This window comes from Ambystoma mexicanum, chromosome 10, assembly GCF_040938575.1.
Source record: "Ambystoma mexicanum isolate Mex_15411 chromosome 10, UKY_AmexF1_1, whole genome shotgun sequence".
NCBI lineage: Eukaryota > Metazoa > Chordata > Amphibia > Caudata > Ambystomatidae > Ambystoma > Ambystoma mexicanum.
Window position 1 is genome coordinate 1,485,411,373 of NC_090932.1, and position 18,449 is coordinate 1,485,429,821.

The 18,449-nt window shown below is 44.5% G+C and overlaps 1 protein-coding gene across 1 annotated transcript in view; it reads left to right on the forward strand.

Annotated features, from left to right (window-relative positions):
- MLXIP (MLX interacting protein) overlaps positions 1-18,449 on the forward strand; it is a 1,610,055-nt gene that overhangs the window by 173,680 nt on the left and 1,417,926 nt on the right. The gene's annotated exons all lie outside the window — the stretch shown is intronic.

The window sequence follows — 18,449 nt, forward strand, 5'->3', positions numbered from 1 at the left end:
AGGAGTGCATTGCCTCCACCCAGGTGGAAGAGGACCATTGTTTGAACAGTGGATCTAAAGCTGTCCGTGGGAGGAAGGGCTTGACTTTGCCTAAACTAATGCACTTTAAGACAGAGATTGGGGATTGTCTTGTATTCTTGTTTTGTGTCTTTTTAACCCACGCTAAGTAGGGTTAGCCAGGCAGTCTATAGACCATTAAATTACTATATATCCTATTAGATGTCTGTTTTTTTACCTTCGGTGTGTTTTTTTTAACATCCCATCTCTTCCAAATACACTCATACTCAATGAAAGAGTGTGGTTAAGGAAGAACAAGGCTTAATGTATTTACATACTATAGAAGTTGTTAGTGTATTTCTTATACTATCCCTATTAGATAAGCGGTAAATCAGCGCTACCTAGATTTGACCTTTCTGTCTTTCGGCATAGCCTTGTTCACATTCTCCTTACCACTGAGATCTCTGGATCTAGTTCAATGCTGTAACGGAATTGTGATACAGATGTGTTTTGCCCGGTTTCTGTGTTAAAACTATTGCAAAAGTACTGGCATCGCCATGGTAACTTGCAACGTATGCCCCCCCGTCTTGCTAATGCATCATGTGAAAACCCATGCATGTATTCTGCAAGTACTATTTTGATTCTGATTCAACAGCTGATTCCTAATGTGATTAGGCATCTTTCAAGAACCTCTTCTGGTATGGACTCATTCCTCTGACCTTCCTGGCTACCTGTTATCCAAGCATATGAATCCAAGATTTTGGAGAAAAAATGACTAACCTGCGGCAACAGGTCTCCATCTTTGGTATATTTTATAGATTCAGTCCACCTCTAACCAAGCCTCATAAATGTCCCACGAGAAAGTGTGCAAAGCTAATGCCTGGTGGACAAATCGAGCCACATGGAAAGGCACTGCATGTTCCAGGCTAACCAGTCATAGGCTGTTCGCTCAGCCCTCCCTGCACGTTTTTCCAACTAAGCTTGTATCCTGCCAAACAAGATACCCACCATCAACCTAAATCTACAAAACTACGGAAATTGAATACTACTCGTTGGGGAATTTTCTCACAGGTATCCACAGCCATCGAAGCAGAGAAAGTTCTGAAAGTTGGCAGCAATTAACATCTCGGACCAGATGAATTTCATTGTGAGCAGTGTCCCAAAAATTCACAAAGGAGTCACGGTCGCCTTACGCAACATATGCCCCCCTGCATTTGAGGGATAAATAGGGTTAAATATGTATATGAGACCTGGAACTGATCCAAATAAAGTTGCTGGCTGTGAATGGGGCAGGTATAGCAACTACATTACAATTGGTTGTGGAGGTGGTCATCTAAAGTTAAGAGACCGGTTTCTAAAGATCATTGTATCCTAAGAAGTGTCTAAAGCTGATATGATATGAGAGTTTATATAGCGCCTAAGCACAATGTGTTTCAAAGCGCTTCCCGGGAAGGGCGGGAACAAGGGAAAATACAAAAACATTCTTACAGGCCATGAACAACAAGAATGTGAAATTAACTATCGTACTTGGCCTGGCGACATTTCAGATAGTGCAAGTGCTAAGACAATAGTGCAAGTGCTAAGACACAGATAGGAAGGAAATGGGAACAAACGGGCCACTACCGTACTAGGTCTGGTGACATTTCTGGTATAGCCGCAGAATTACAAGAGGTGAGGCAGAGGGGAGGAGAAAAGAGGGAGAGGAACAAAACAGGCGACTATCATACTAGGCCTGATGACATTTCAGATAATGCTGGAAGGGGGCGGGGGAGGAGACAAACATGTGTTACTATCATAGTAGGTCCAGGGAAAATTCTGATAGAGTAAGTGCACAGAGTGGCTAGGACATGGGGGCAAGGGAGAGGAGAAGAGAATAAAAACAGTGATAAAAGAGCTGAGACGCAGAGGGGAGAGCGGGTACAGTTCTAGAGGTCAGTACAACACATAATGTTGCAAGGGAACAGAAAATGTAGGCAAGGATTCACAGTGACGATGGGCATAGGATGATTCAGGGCCAACCTGAGTACGAGATCCAGGGGAGGTCCAGCATGAGAGTTGAGGGGGTGAAGCACCAATAGTCAATGTGTCAAAAAGTTAAATCCAAGCGTTGGCAAAAAGTCAATGATGGTGACCCCTTAGTGAATCAAGACAACTCCTGCAATGATTGGGAAGGGGGTGGGGGGGTTCAATCCATCCCTAAATATTATAAAATACACTTCCAGAGTTGTTGTTTATTTCACAGAACTTCAAACTCAAAAGGGAAGCTCTTACAAATATATAAAACGCAGATGCCACCCTTGAAGCTGTATTTCTGTGAGGTTCCAATACATCTGAACTTCAAAACTGCAATGTTCAGCCAGTGGGTCTGCATCACTGTTCTCATCTGAGGCTGTTCCTGGTATGGGCATTCTGCAAGCCTTTTTATCCCTTGAATGGCCCTCAAGGCACCAATCCATAAAGTAGCTCCCCCATGTTTTTTCCCGCTCTTTTCTGAGCTTGCTTAATGAACATTTTGAAAGATGGTTTTCTGTCATGAAGTTTTGTATTTGTATTTAGTTTGTTTATAAAGCGCTTTACACCAAAGCGCTTTACAATATAACAAGAATACATGGAATATAATAAAATAGAAGCAAATTACAAACATGAAAGAAGCCATTAAACCAGTATGTAGAATAATTATCCTAGATAAATGAATGGAAAAAGGATGGGGGCGGGGACAGGGGAGAGATGAAGGGAGTCGGGACGGCGGAATAAAATGAAATTGCAAGGGGAGTGGAAAAATGAGGGAAGTGAGAGAGAAGTAAAGGGAGGTAGTGAGGGATGTTGGGGTGGGGAATGGAGAAGAGATTTCAAGGAGGCGCAGAAGGAGGAGTAGGTGGGGATGGAGCGGATAGAGAGAGTTAGAGAGGAGCTGAAAGGAGCAGAAACGAGAAGAGGCACATTGGAATGGGGGAACAGTGAGTAGGAAGAGATCGGCAGATCGGAGCGAGCGGTAGGGAATTTACAATGAAAGGAGAGAGGAACGGTAGGGGGATGTAGTGGGATCGAGATCGTGAACAGATTTAAAAACAAGACCGAATAAGTGAAATTTAAGTTGGGAATGGAAAGGAGGCCATCCAAGGTAGGAAAGCGAGGAGGAAGTGGAATCATTAGGAGCAAGAAGACAAAGGGTGCGGATGGTAGAGGGATTTGAGGGGAGCAAGATGAGAGGCAGGGAGTCCAAAGAGGAGAGAAGAGCAATAGAAAAGATGAGAGAAGATGAGGGAAGAGATTAAGAGTTTAGTGGCATGGAAGGTGAGGAACAAACAGATTTTACGAATATCGAAGAGGTGGTAGCCGCAGGCACGAGAGGTAAGAGAAATATGCTGGGAAAAGGAAAGGGAGGAGTCAAAGTGGAGGCCTAGAATGCAAGCATGGGCAGTGATGGGGAGGTTAGAAGGGGGAAATTGAATAAAATGAGGGGGAGAGGGAGGGTGAAGCATGTTGGAGGGAAAGAATATAAGACTTCAGTGTTATCAGTGTTGAGGGAGAGAAAGTGGGATGACATCCAGTTTTTGATAGCAGTAAGACAGGAAGAAAGATTGAGATGGCGATCAGGAGCGAAAGAAGAGAAGGAAAGAAAGAGCTGGGTGTCCTCAGCGTAGAAATGGTGAGAAATACTGAATGAAGAGATGATGGGGGCAAGAAGGGAGGTGTGAAGGGAGAAAAGCAAAGGGCCGAGTACACAGCCTTGGGAGTTATTGCAACAACCTAACATGGAAGCACTTACTAACCAAAGAAAAATAGAAAGAACTTGTGTTAGGTGAACACCTGATGCTCAAATGCAATCCATCCCTAAATATAATAAAATACACTTCTACAGCTGGCTAATTCAAAATCTCCCTTTTTGTATTTCGAGTGCGGAAAATCACCACTCTGTTTTTCCTTACACTGGATCCGGAACAAGCAACGTTTCTTAAAGCACTGTATTTGGAATCCTTCACCTTGTTAAGATTACTACTCCCTTGTGGCCCACAGATTCTCGAGGATTTCAAAAAACTGTGGGCTGAATGAACAATGGGAAAACGAGTGCATAAAAGTAAGGTTGAAGAGCAGACTAGGACAAATAATCTGCAAAAGTGAGTGATGACCCTGACCCTTCTCAACCCCAAATCCAGCTCTCCAAAAACAGCTTTTCACGTATGTATACGTATGTATCCTCCCCATGTCTTATTCACCACATCGAGTAAGATTGCAAAAGTGAGAAATGCCCACCCTTGCAGATCCCAGGGGTGTCTTCTCCCTCCCCTGTAATTTCCCTCTCTAATGGAACTGTCGTTTTTTTGTTTCCTGTGTAAGGAAAGGCAGGGCCTGCTGAATGGTTAATACAAACATAATACACATGCCACTTCTCCATTCTTCCCAGCCCACTATGTGCGTTACTTAATGTCTCGACTTTCTCCAAAAAGGAATCCAGTCTTTCCGATGAATGGGTATTTTTAGAATCACTGATGGCATTCGGGTATGAAGTGGCTTTACCTTGCAATGCAACTTAGTTTTCCATTTATATAAAAACAATTCCAAGATCCTCTTCCGAAGTGGAGGGAATGTCAGCGTGTAAATCTGTGGAAGATGTATTTTTGAAGAGTGATTCCTCTTTGTCCTTAAGCCTCTTAACACAGTAGTTGTAAAAAGAATGTTTAACAAGTGGGTTTGAATTTATTTAAAAAAAAACCTAACGACGTTGCCTAGGCTCCAGAAAAGAAATGTTGACAGACTACTTGCATCTGATGCAATAATTGTTGGTTTTGTTTGTCTTTGGTTAATTTATAATAAATTAAATGCTTTACACAGTAACAGGATATCGCATAACGCTTCACCTAGAAGTTGTGATTTAACTATTTAAGCCTTAACTTTAAGATGATTAACCAAATCAGACTTTTCGTGATGGCGGTTTTACTGCACCAGTGTAAAAAGAACAATCTATTCTGGCTCAGTAATTTAACTAGTGTTGGCTCCAGGCATTGTTTGAAACGCTGCTGCATCTGTTTGGGACTATATAAATTGATAGTAGAGCTTTTAGAGACTGTTCAGAATAATACCTATTTCTATCCCCACCCATTTTAATCACAGGCCCTTCCGCACTGACGAGTTTAGCAATTCAATGAAGCCCAAAGAATTAGCGTTCAGAGGAATGTTCCTATAAAACAATGACACTGATATGTTCGATGAACTTAGCATTTCCCTGAATAGTTTTCTTTTTTGGTCAATCAGAATACGACTGTTTGGCGGAAATGCATGTATACGGTTTATTTTTCTTTTTTCTAGTTGTGATTTCGTTGTTCTCGTACCATATGCCAATTCTAAACCAATAACTTTCTCACTTTCAATGCCTATTTGAACATGAGTCCCCCGTTGAGTCTGCATACTACATTACAGGTACCCTCAGGGGCCCCTGTCTCTTAACGACTATCCGACCCAGCGGGTCCTGCCATCTGATTTAGTGCTCGTAGCCTCGACAGGCACACTTCATTTTCTGCAAACCCTCCCCATGTGATGTCAGACCAGTTGCTGCTTTGCATGAAAGCTTTCAGATTGCAATTGATGCATAGCCAAGATATCTGGCAACTAGCTGCTAATATTGAAGCAACATAGGAGGATCTATTTTCTTCTGTCTGGCTGCCATCACTTATTTGGCCGATCAAAGGAGTGTTCACATTATATATCTATTGTGGTGTTCTACCCCTTGGATTAGGGTCTCAGAGCCCAGCCTGCCCACTTCTGGGGTGTGCTGCACTGTGTAACCAGTATACTCTTTCATGAGATTTCAGGCCAAAAGGTAGTCACCATTGGGTATGGGCTCAATTTAAAAACAATTCCCCTCTTCGCATTCTCTGGGGAAATCAAACAGGAAATTCTTGAACATTGCTTTAAATATAGCAGGTATCTAGTACCAAATATGATTTCTATGTTTGACCTCCTTAATCTGTGCTCCTGGCTACATCTACTCCTAGGGTCTGCCAGTCAGCATATTCTTTTGGTTCCCCCACTGCAGAGCCCCAGTATTTCTAAAATGCCCGCACGACTGTCTAATCTAATAGTCTGTATCAATTAGGTCGGGGATATTGGGCCTTTAATACTTGCAATTGCTGTCCGTTTATATTGTTTGTCTGGTGTGTAGAGCACTCTTTAGAAGAACACTGCATATTCAGTGACTGATTTGCACGTTTCCTGCTCTGTTCCTCTCAGTTTTCATATATGTTCATATATGTTCAGTAGAACATATCTTCTCTCAGTAGAACTTGACGTGTTCACCCCCTATCTGCCCATCCTCCTGTCTATCCACCCTAAGCATCCTTACCATCACACACTGACACACACCCAGCCCTCTAGCCCTACCATAACCTACCATTAAAAAAAAAATGCATCAAACGTTCTCCAAGAACGTGCATGTGAAATGGCAGAAACCTCCAAACACACAGTAGTTAAGATGTTGAACATACAATATACTTAGAACATAAAATAGGATTTACTACAATACATAAACCATGATGTGGCAAAAAGAAATGTTGCCGTGGTCAGTGAAACAACCCCATCTCCACAGAACGCAAAAAAACTGTTTCTGTAGATGTCGAAGTGACAAAGGTGCGACATTCTGTGATTACACACGAAGGCACACCTGCATTTCTTTACATTCCTGCGAGCTTCGATCTTGCGATGTTGATGCACAAAAAACATCGCATGATGAAAACTGCCAATGCACGAAAAACATGACCCAATGAAAACTGCCAAAATAAACATTCCAGGTCCCCCCTCATTTTCCAAAGGAGGTGCATCCTCTTTGTATAACCAAGGTCATTATCACTGACCTAGAGGATGAGCACATCTGGAAGACCATCATGTTCGAGGGTGCTGGAGCTCCAGTAAACGATTGTATCAGCCCAGATAGCCCTTCCTGTCCATGCTAGTGGATGTTGCTGGTGAGATTTTCACCTAATCCGACTTCTTTAATTAGGAGCAAGCATTGTATTCAATGGACCAAGAGTACCCAACAGCCCACAAGTTGCAGGACATGAGGACAACATAATCAAATAAAAAATATTTTTAAAAAAGGAGAGCAGCTCATGGTGCATGCATGCATCGTCACATGTCTAAATGTGATTGACCATTTTGAAAGAAGCCCCCAGCATAACGATGCACATTTCAGAGCCACCTTCACACCCAAACGCATGCCATTTGCAAGAACACTCCTTTGGCACACCATCAACCTGTTCTGCCACGAGCTTCAAAGACCCTGAAGCTACTTTTCATGTAGCATTTCACTTTATCCAACATGCTAACAAAACACATTGCAACTTTCTATTTCCATTTTTTCTGTCGCAGGATATCTTCCACATAGAGCCTGCTCTAGGATTCCAGCTCAGTCACTCAACCTTGGAAGTCTAACGAATGTGTGAAACATGACACAACAACATGGGGGGGGATCCGCCCCCTGCCCCCCAATCAAGCACCCACAATGTAACAAATACAGATGCCTATCCCTCTCCTGCAAAAATGACACCATCAGCCTGGAATTACAAATATTTGTTGCATTCTCATCACCTCCTAGAAACCTTTTCTGAACCAAAAAGTTATGCCTCATTGGCTATGGCCTGGGAATTCCCACACCAACCCACAGCATGCAATCGCACCGCACGCAAATGCATCACTTACCAAATTGCACTCACAAGTGTGCGATATTTAACAAAGATGTCACATTCAAAGCGTATCCCAAAACAACCAGAGCAACTCATTCATTACCTAACAGGGAATTTTCATACCCGTCCCTCAGCTCTCGTTCATACCCAATCCACAGACAGTAGTGGGTATTAAGTTTTGCTTTGTTTGCCATATAGCACATCCGAATATATCCTTCACATTACCTAACAGGGAAAAGGATGGAGCTCCTTGTTCCAGAGGGTGGTTCCCCCACACCTGGATTTCTCTTCACTCTCTTTAATACTTTCAAGAATATTTGTTTAAGTTTCCCTTGATCAACAACACAACTGGTACACAAAAACAACTTGGCTGTTAGTCTGTATCTTGGTAGGATACCTGGTGTACACTCCTGCCAGGTTTTCACTCCTTTTCAATATGTTTTAACAAAGCCTTTTGCTAGTTCTGATGTATCCTTCTCGGGACTTCCCCTTAGGTGCTGTGTTTTACAAACTGTTTAACTTTACATTGCCTGGTATACTTCCTTTCAGGACTTTCTAGTATGAATAGGCTTGCAACTTGCATCTGCCTGGTATACGCTCCTGTCAGGGCTTTCCTACATGAACATTCTGGGACATGAAATTTCAGCTGAGGGTTTCAAGAAAAAGAAGGTTGAGGCCATTCTCAAATTAAAGAACCCCACCACTCTGCGTGAGTTGCAAAGTATCCTTGCACTGACTAATCATAATCAAAATTTCATTTAGGATTATGCATAGATTACTCAACCTTTGGCCCACTTATTGAAGGCTGGGGTAAAGTGGGAGTGGGGGTGAAGCACTATCCGAGGCAGTTAAGCAATTGAAAAAAAGCCTGTCCTTGTTTGGCTTACCCCATCAAAAATGTTTTTCATAGAGACTGGTTTTTCAGATACCTGGATGTCAGTGGTGTTTTACCAAAAACAAGGTCATTTTGTACGTAAGCAAATCATTATCCCCTGTAGAAGAAAAATGCAAAGATTACGAAAAAACACCTCTGGCATCGATGTGGGCGTTGGAAAAACTACTGCCCATTTATCCAGTGGGAGCACGTCATAGTAGCTCAAGGATTGGCAGACTTACATGATTGTGCTGAAGAACACTGTCTCAAGGATGCAAGTCTAATCATCAATGGTAATATGGAGGAGTACCTGGCATCCCTGCATAGGGTATACGAACAAAACACTTGGTAGGAGATTCCCACAGTTTATGTGGATGGATGTTTTATTTTTATGTTATAAAAGACGGGGAGAAAGAATTGGTTGCTGGCATTGGGAACGTATGCGTAAATTATCTTCCTGAATCCTCTGCTGGTTACAAAATAGGTCCCCAAAGTAGTCTGGTGGCAGAGCTGATCAAAGACCAAAGAGCTATTTAAAATCCTCAGGGAGCTGGAAACACCCACCATACCCCCCTGATGCCGTAGACAAAGACGAAGCCTGGTTCAGTAACATCCAGAATGCTATGAGAGACAAAATCCTCTTACTCCAGAAGGAAATTAAACGCAATCAAGCTAAAACATCAGCCACCAAACTGCCACCCCCTAACAAAACACACACTGCCCCACCCTTCCAATTCAGAGACATTTCGGAGCTGAAACCGAGAAAATAATCAGCTACCTCAAACCTTTGAATTGCAAAGCTGAGATATGCCCAGCCTCAGTAATCAAAGACATTGCAGATTCTTTTGTACCTTTCATCACCTCATTCATGAACGCCTCCTTTGCGGCAAACCAAGTCGCAGCCAGCCTCAAGGAAGCCTGGGTCCACCCTCTCCTAAAAGAAAAACACACTCAACCCTACTCTCCCCAACAACTACCACGCTATCACCACCGTACCATTAGAGCTGCCTACAACCAGATTCAAGCCTACCTTGATATCAACCACATTCTAGGCATCCGCTAATCAGGCTTCAGACCCAGTCACGGCACCAAATCAGCCCTACTTAACTTGAAAAAAATCCTGCTAGACGCTCTCGGAGACGAGGGCAAACCAGCCATTCTCCTCCTTGTCTTCTCCGCCACCTTTGATCTTGTTCATCACACAACCCTATGCCACCATCTCTGCACCTCAGCCAACTTCTCGGCAAATGCCACTGCATGGATGGCCTCCTTCCTCAATGGGAGAACCATGAGAGTGTTCTCTGACACAGCTAATGCACCCCCTATCTCCATTCCCTGTGACGTCCAACAAGGCTCCTGTGCCCCTCCATAAACAATATCTTCACCAAACAGCTATTCGAGCATATCATACACTAATAATGCTGACGACACTCAAATCCTCACCCCGTTGTCAGGCTCCTACAAAGACAACTCCTGCATGCCAAACAACATCTACTCCACCATCTAAACATAGATAGCGGTAAACTGCCTCTGTCTCAATGATGAAAAGACAGAGATCCTCATCACGGGTTCACCCGCCCGGTTACAGCCGCTTGGCCCGCAATGCTCCTCCTTCACCATAGGTGGAATACAGATTCCAATCTCAGACACTGTAAAAACGCTGGGTGTACACCTTTGCGGTAGCATCATCAGCAGCCTACACCGCCAAACTCATCACCTCCGCCAGCCAATTCTTTACCCCAGAGAGCTGCTTGACCATTGCCAGGGCCATCACGGGTCCAAAATTGGATTACTGCAATGTCTTTTATGCCGGTACCACAAAACAAATCATTAACAAACTGCAAAGAATTCAGAATAGCGCCCTCCGGGTGGCTCTGAACATCCCTAGAAGAGATCACATCTCAGCCACCAGGAGAAATGCACAATGACTCCCAATCAAAGAACGGGCATCTTCAAGACACTTTCGATTCCACCCAAACACCTGAGCAACATTGCCACATCCTATCTGGCTCACAACATTCAGAGAACAAATTATTCTAGAACAGTTAAGTCTACTTACAAACATAGACTCACATGCCCTAAAGTCAAGAGAGCCAAGGCGGGGGGGGAGTGAGCTTCCCATCAGTGGCAACTCACCAACGGAAGTCACTACCCAGGGCTATGAGAGCGGAAAACTCTTACTAGGCCTTCCGCATGGTGCTAAAAACTTGGCTCTTTGCCTAAAACTCTCCATCTTGTGTTGACCTTTTTTGCTATGTATGTATGCATTTTTTGCAACTCACCTTGTACATTGCCGTCTTTCAAATCTGTATCATGTAACTGGTTGCAACAGTGGCCTGGTGCCTCAGGTGCTTTACAAATATAAAAAATAAAATAAATGTATCAAGCTGTCCGTACTGCAGTAATCCACCAACTCACCGAACTGGCGATTATAACTGATTTCGATTATGTGTGAAATGGGTTTGTGGAACACCTTATAAATTGGAAAAATGTAGGCTTCTTTTGTGCCAATAATAAGCCGTTAAAACATGGCAGATTGATCCAGACTATTGATGATCTTTTGACACTTAATAAAATGAACATCTATTGGCAGAAGATCAAAGGTCATTCCAAAATGGAGGGTCCTGATAAACTGGAAATTACTTGGCTGTTCAATTGGCCATAATAGGAGCTCCACAGCGGTTATTCATAAATATGGAACACCTCCTGGGAGAAATTTGGGTCACGGCAGTGACCAGATCACAAACTCACACCGACAGTGAATTTACAGCTGCTCAGTGGAGTAGAGATGCCCCTAATGCAGACTTGATCACTGCTCAAAAAGAGAATCCTATTAGTAGGAAATTCTAGAAGTACTTAGAAGATCCAGTCAGATTTCCTCTGGCACAATCAGAGTATGAAGGAAAGGTAGATCTTTGTATTCTGGTAATTTCAGAATATGTTTAAGATTCAAGACAGGCTGTCGGTGAGGAAGCCTCAATCGGCGAGAAGTCACTTAATGGACACACATGGGCCAGGATCTCAACACATATTTAAAGCGATGTCTCGTGTGTGCTCCGTTCCAACCGAGTTTTCCCGCGCACAGAGCTCTTTTGCAGAAAAGAGGAATGATGTTACCATGGTCTAATTTGCAGGTCGAATTCATTGGACCGTGAGGTTTTCTGCCAGAGGAAACCAATGCATGTTGACGGTGACATGCCTATCCACAAAGTGGGTTGAGTGACTTTCTGACCCAAATTGTAAGGCAGGGACAGCCACCACTTTGATCAACCACATCTTTTCTTGATTTACTCTTTCACAAAGTTTGAGTCCGATGGAGCTAGTCATTTTACCAGTGAGGTGATGATAAAGATGTGGGAAATTTTAGTAGTGAAAAGAAAATGCCACATCGTCTACCGCCCAGTATCAAGCGGGGGGCGAGAGGGATGGCAATTTACAAAAAAACAATTGTGACTTATCTTGCAGAAGTTTGTGGTTAATTCTGGACCAAGTTGGGACATTCGATTGCCACTTGTTCTGATGGCCATTCAATCTTCACCTTCTTCTGCATTTGAATTCATGACAGGTTGATAAATGGTATGACCTCACCATCTGCTTTACCAAACTCGCGAGCAGTCTTTGATAAATGCCTCAACTACTCGTGAGTACATTGAGAACGTGAGACAGCATCTACAGCACACTTTTCATATGCCCAGCCCAGTCTGGAAAAAAACTGCTGAAAGGATGAGGACATATTATGACCTCAAAGCAGCAGTAGAGATAGGTGACCAGGTTTATCTATATAATTTTCAAAGAAACTCAGCCAAGGAAAAGAGTTTACCTTCTTGACGAAAGGATTTTGTCATTATCCATAACATTTCTCCTGTCGCCTATAAAATCCAAATCCCAAAAGGCGATTTGGTTGAGGAAAAATGGTTCCATAGCAATCAATTGAAAAGCTGTCACCCTAGACCAGCTTTGAATATGATTGAGGCACCATCTGAAGTTAGGGATGAAGAAAATTATGAAGACTGAAATCAAAAGACCAGACAAAGGAAAAGGAGTAATCAGGAAAGGTAACATGCAAGTAATCATCTTAGAGTGTGAGAGATTGTGAATGGATGAAAATATTAGTATTAATTAATAAGTAATGTAAAATTCCATCATAGGAGGCATTGGGTCTTGTAAGGAAGGCATGGTATCAAACAGTGAAGACCGACACAAGTGCACACAGTTCAAGGGTGTTTATTGAACTTAGGTGGATTGGTTGAACGCCTATCTAACCCTTAATCTAAATATGGGAGCAAGCTACAACCATCAAATAATAAATAACTCGGTCCTAGTGGAGTCTGTCAAAATAAAAGGGCCTATTGCCAATCCGTACCATAAGAACAAATAGTGTGGGACAATGATGCATGCAAAAGAAAAGGGTTCAAGAAATAATATGTCAGGATAGTTGAGCAGTTAGCTTTGCTTCCCCACATTTTAGCACGGGACAAGGTGGCACACTCTAACTTCTCTAGCACCAAACTCTCTTTCCCAATAAAAGTCTTATTTGCAGGGTGCCTGGATTAACAAACAAATGCCAAAGTTCCTTTCTCATCAGGTTTTTTCACTTTCACCAGTTCTCGGGTTTACTGTTCATCATGGGTCTCCCTCAGTCGGGCTCAGACCTGTTTAAGCACAAGTTCACAATAGGTTCCCCTCAGCCGGGTTTGGATGTTGTTATCTCACTATACTTGCTTTCTGATCTTTATCACCAATCAAAGACTTTTGACTGTGCAATGGGTTTCGCTTAAACCGTCACAGGACCACTTCGATTGACTTTATTCATAAGTTTCACCTTTACACTTTACTTTCGCTTCTTCCACTTCTTGGCTGGATACCTCAAACATACCTTCGATTGAGCACACTTGCGGTGTCGGACCATTCTTACTTTGTATCATACTTTCTCTAATTCCTATTAAAGTTCAAACCTTCATCAGCAATTGAGCTTTACTTGCATCTTTCATCGCACGTGTTTAATATACTTCACTCTTAATACAATGTTGCTGCTTGCAACCTTGACTTCAACACAGACAAGTCTTGTATCGGTCTTCCCAACTCACCGGCTATGTTGATTTCTCTGGCGCTGCTTTGATTCTTGAGCCAAGGACGGTACCATGGTGGCTGCTACTCCTTCCCGATATGGCCAGTCATGCAGGAGGGGCCCGGGTATCTCCGACACACAATGTAGGATTCTTCAGTCTGGTTTCCTGGTCTTATGCCTTTTAACCTGAAGGCTTCTGCAAAGTAACAGTTTTTTGCCGACAAGGTCCAGGGTATCTCCCTCCTCGTTTTCCGTGCTCAGTTTGCCGCATTTCTTCCCTCGTTCAGCTGCTGCCTGGAAAACGCTGCTCCTTTGTGCGTTTTGCCTCGCTCAGGGTGTGCTCTTGTGCTCTGCCTTTTATCCGTGTGGGGAATCCTAATGGAAGTTAGGTGTGAGTTGTTAAAAGTAATTGCCTGACTTTGCCTGACCATAGCAGTGGGACATGTCCGGTGCATTGCTCGGTTATGAGTCTGTTTTCTCCCAGAGTGGGCTGTCTGTGTGAAAGTGTTTGTGTAGGAAAGGGGGAGGGGGTAAAGTTCCCAGGTATCTTACTTGGTAGGATGGGGTCAAGGTGTTGTGGGGGGGGGATACTGTGTCTCGCATATGTGAATTGTTTTGCAGTCACCCAATTAAAACTCTTAACTGACGAGGCCTGAGATGAACATTTCCAGTACCAGAAGATAACCTGCAACTTTTGTTAAAATGGGGATCTGCTTAACCTGAGGAGAAAGGGAACTGCAATTTCATGAAAGAAAACTGAATTTGCATTTTATGCTGCTGTGTTTTGGGGAAAAAATTAAAATAAAGGGGATCAGGAAAATGTATCTTTTTAAAAGCTGAAAGTGTAACTGGGACCCCATTAAAGGAAGCCAGAACTGAATTCTTGATCTCTCTATTCTGCTCATGCCACCTGCCCAAAATGAGATGTGAAAACAGGTCCCATGCTTTTTCCCCAGATGAGGAACAATTAATGGAGTGTCCCGATTCATGGGATCTTGTTGCTTCTCCCCAGAAGAGAGCTCTTCCCTGCGATGCCAGGGAGGTGAGCCTGCTACGTGGTATACCCCCTAGAGGTGGCGGTCAGTGGGACCTCACAGGGAGATATTCCCCTCTTGGGGACACAGACTGCCGTTCCGTGAAGGAACTCCCTGCCCCACTTTCCCATAATCCCATCACTGCCTCAGATGTCACATCCAGAACAAACCGCTATTTGCTATTGTAATACAACTTCCAGTATTCAAACCCAACACAGATGCACTGAGAAGAAGAGTAGCATGCTAACAATCATGATCCTATCTAGATGTGATGAGGCTAATGTTCACAATTCTAAGTTTGGCACATGCTAACATTCAGGTTTCATTTAAGTGCGGGCATGCTAACATTCACAATCCTATCTAGATGCGATGCAGGCCAATGTTCACATATCCATCCAAGCGTGGGCGTGTCAACATTCAAGTTTCACCTAAGTGCGGGCATGCTAGCATTCACAATCTTATCTGGATGCGACACAGGCTAATGCTCAAAATTCTATCCAGGTGTGGGCATGCCAACATTCACAATCCCATCCAAACGCGATGCAGACCAATGTTCACAACTACATCCAGGCGTGGGCATGCCAACATTCATAATCCCGTCCAGGTGCGACGCAGGTTACTGTTCACAATCCTATCTAGGTGCGGGCATGCTAACATTCACAATCCTATCTAGATGCGACACAGGCTAATGTTTACAATTCTAAGTTTGGTACATGCTAACATTCAGGTTTCATTTAAGTGTGGGCATGCTAAAATTCAAGTTTCATCTAAGTGCGGCGCTTGTTGACCTTGACAAGTATGTTAGTATGTAATGTAAGGCAACATCTACAATCCTGTCATGAATAGGTTCAGTCTGGTGTTCACAAATCTTTCTAAGTATGCCTGGTATGAGTCTATGGCAGTCTGTTATGGGAAGGTAAGATGGAGTGATAGGGGTTTTCTGGAGTAGAGTAATTGCTCTACTCCCCACCCATGCCACACTTTTTGTTGGTGTCTGTTGACTGCTGGCTTCCCCTGCGGACACCTGCAGACACATCTTGGAGCCGCCACTGTAGGAGCCACCCTTGTCCTTGGGGCCCTTAGCCGCAGGGGCTGCCGGGCAGAGGGCTGCCCTCGGAAGGTCACTTATGGACAGTGAACTGGCCAATCAGGGGAGGTGGGAGGGCTGGGGGGAAATTGAGCACTGAATGATTTTGGGGGCCGGGCCGGCAAGCGGGATTGTGGGAGTCTTATGGGATACAAATGCAGCACCATGATGGAGGAATGGTGGTTAGGGGGACCACATTCCACGCGCTCACCTGTTTGCCCAAGTAGTAAATGGCACAGGGAGCGGACGTGCAGAGGGTTAGGCCCTCGTGCAATACCGGAACAAAATTCAGCCAATAGGAGCCGGAGGGAGGGCCAGGGAGGCGGGTTGTGGATGGGGACACTGGGATGCGGGTTTCCAAGCCCACGCAGACCGCACACGCTGAGTACAACACCATGATGGTGGAATGGGGGGCAGGGAGACCACATTGCACGCGCTCACCTGTTTGCCCAAGTCGTAGATATTTAGGCGAAAGAAATTCAGAGGAATTGATGCCAAGACCCTACAGTAGGAGAGCAATGAATTATAAATAAGTCAAGACAGGGAAAACCTGAGAGAAGAAGGAAGAATCCCCTTGAGGAATTAAAGGAACTGATTAACAATGTCACAAGGAACTATCTCAAGATAGACTATTAAGCCTTAGAATGCCTTTCCAGGAAAAGGTAGTCATTCCCCTGGAACCCCTTTTGTTTTGTTGGTTGATACAATCTACAGTTGTAGGGTCAGCTTAGGGTAGTTTTTGGACAGAGGATGGATTATTTTGATTTGGACTACCTCACTGATGACGAGCACCCTAGTTAGATTTGTTAGGTAGGTAAGACCCCTTTTTGGCAGGCATAGATAGGCCTTTTTTTTATTATTTTAATACAATCACAGGTAGAAATGCCACCTCTTTGTCCACCTCCTTCTTCTGACCTACCACAGAGGGTTGACCTGTAATAATAATGACTGGCCTGCAACTTAGTCACAGGGAGGCCGAAAATGCTAATCCACCCCGAGCCAGCGTTTTTATAGGTTGCATCTGTGTCTGGATGGGTTTAAGATAATGATCTAATGGAGGTTCAGCAGATCTGTGGTGGCTAATCTGATCTCCAGGGCCCCCATGAAGGACGAAAAGACAAATATCTGGAAAAGCAAAGGTTATGTGAAGACTACAGACCTGCGGATTTCAAACGTCAAGGACCTTTTCACTGCCAGGCCTCTGGGTTGTAAAGATTAGCCCTGAACTAATAGCTAAAGAGCTGATGACTCCAGGTGCTCTGTTGGTGACAGACCCAACTGCAAATGCTCAGGACTCTTTTGTGACCTCTGCGGCTCTTTCTCTCTATTCTTCCCTCGGACCGACTCTGCAGGGCACACTCTGGATGTTCTGAACTCCTCAGACCTCTGCCTCTCACCACTCCTCTCTCCTGGAGTGACCACTTTCTCCTCTCACCTCTCTCTCTACCCCTCAGGCCTAGCCTACCCCCACACTTCCACCCACCTTCTTGGTCATCGGACCTATGATGCGTGTGTCAGTTGAGGCTTCTGCTGCTACTTTCTCTCCCCCTCTTGCACCTCTGACTGAATCACATCCTGATACAGCCCTTTCCAACCTCCACTCTTCGATCTCTGACACCCTTGATGTACTTGTCCCTGTCATGAGGATCCACTTGAAGCCCAAAGCCAAGTGCAACTCTTGGTATGACTCAGACCTCGTCACCCTTAAGCACTAGTGTAGGGTGGCTGGGAAGAAATGGCTGGCATCTTGTACTTCCTCTAACAAACGGGCATGTCGCCTGCTCCAAAGGCAATACCGACTCTCTGTCCTCACTAAGAAGAGAGCTCACATCCAAGCCTGCATCTCTGCAGCATCTAACAACTCAGCCGAACTCTTTAAAATCTGCAAGAAGCTGGCCAATTCTGCTGCAGTCTCTACCTCTCCTGTCCCCTCCCAGGCCCTGGCTTCACATTTCATCTCTAAAACACAGGACATCCTGTCCACCCTCTAGTCCTCTTCTCTCTACTTTCTCCTCTACCTTTGGCCTCTCTGCGGCCACTTCTCTTCTCTGCCTTTCCTCTGTTCACCCCAGAAGAGGTGTCTAGACAAGTTTGATCTGAGTCTCGTCAAAACAGGTTCTTCCCTGTTCATCCAAAACCATCAAGGACCACATTGACACGGTCGCTCCACCCTTGGCCGACTTTTGCAATCACTCTTTCACCACTGGATCCTACCCTTCCCCACGAAGCACTCTCTTGTGCACTCTCTCCTTAAGAAACCCTCAGCCAACCCCTCCTGTCTGGCTAACTATTGCCCGATCTCCATTACTTCTTTCCTGGGCAAACTCTTGGAAAAGCTGGCCATCTCCCAGCCTAATCTTCACACTGAATCTGTTGGTTGTCTCCACGACCATCAGTCTGACTTCAGAGCAGCCAGAAGCACGGAAACCGCTCTCCTGAACATCTGTGAAGTCCGGCTCTCCAACCTCGATGCCAATCGCCCCTCTGCCCTCATTTTAATCGATCTCTCCTCTGCTTTCGACACGGTCCACCATGCCATCCTGCTCAACCGGCTCACTGATAACGTGGGTATTGCTGATCGGGCCCTGGCCTGGCTGACCTATTTCCTCTCTGACCGACCCTCCCAGGTCCAACTTGGGTCCTTCCTCTCCTCTATCTCACTCTCCACCTGTGGTGTTACCCAGGGGTCTAACCTTTCTCCCTGGCTGTTAAG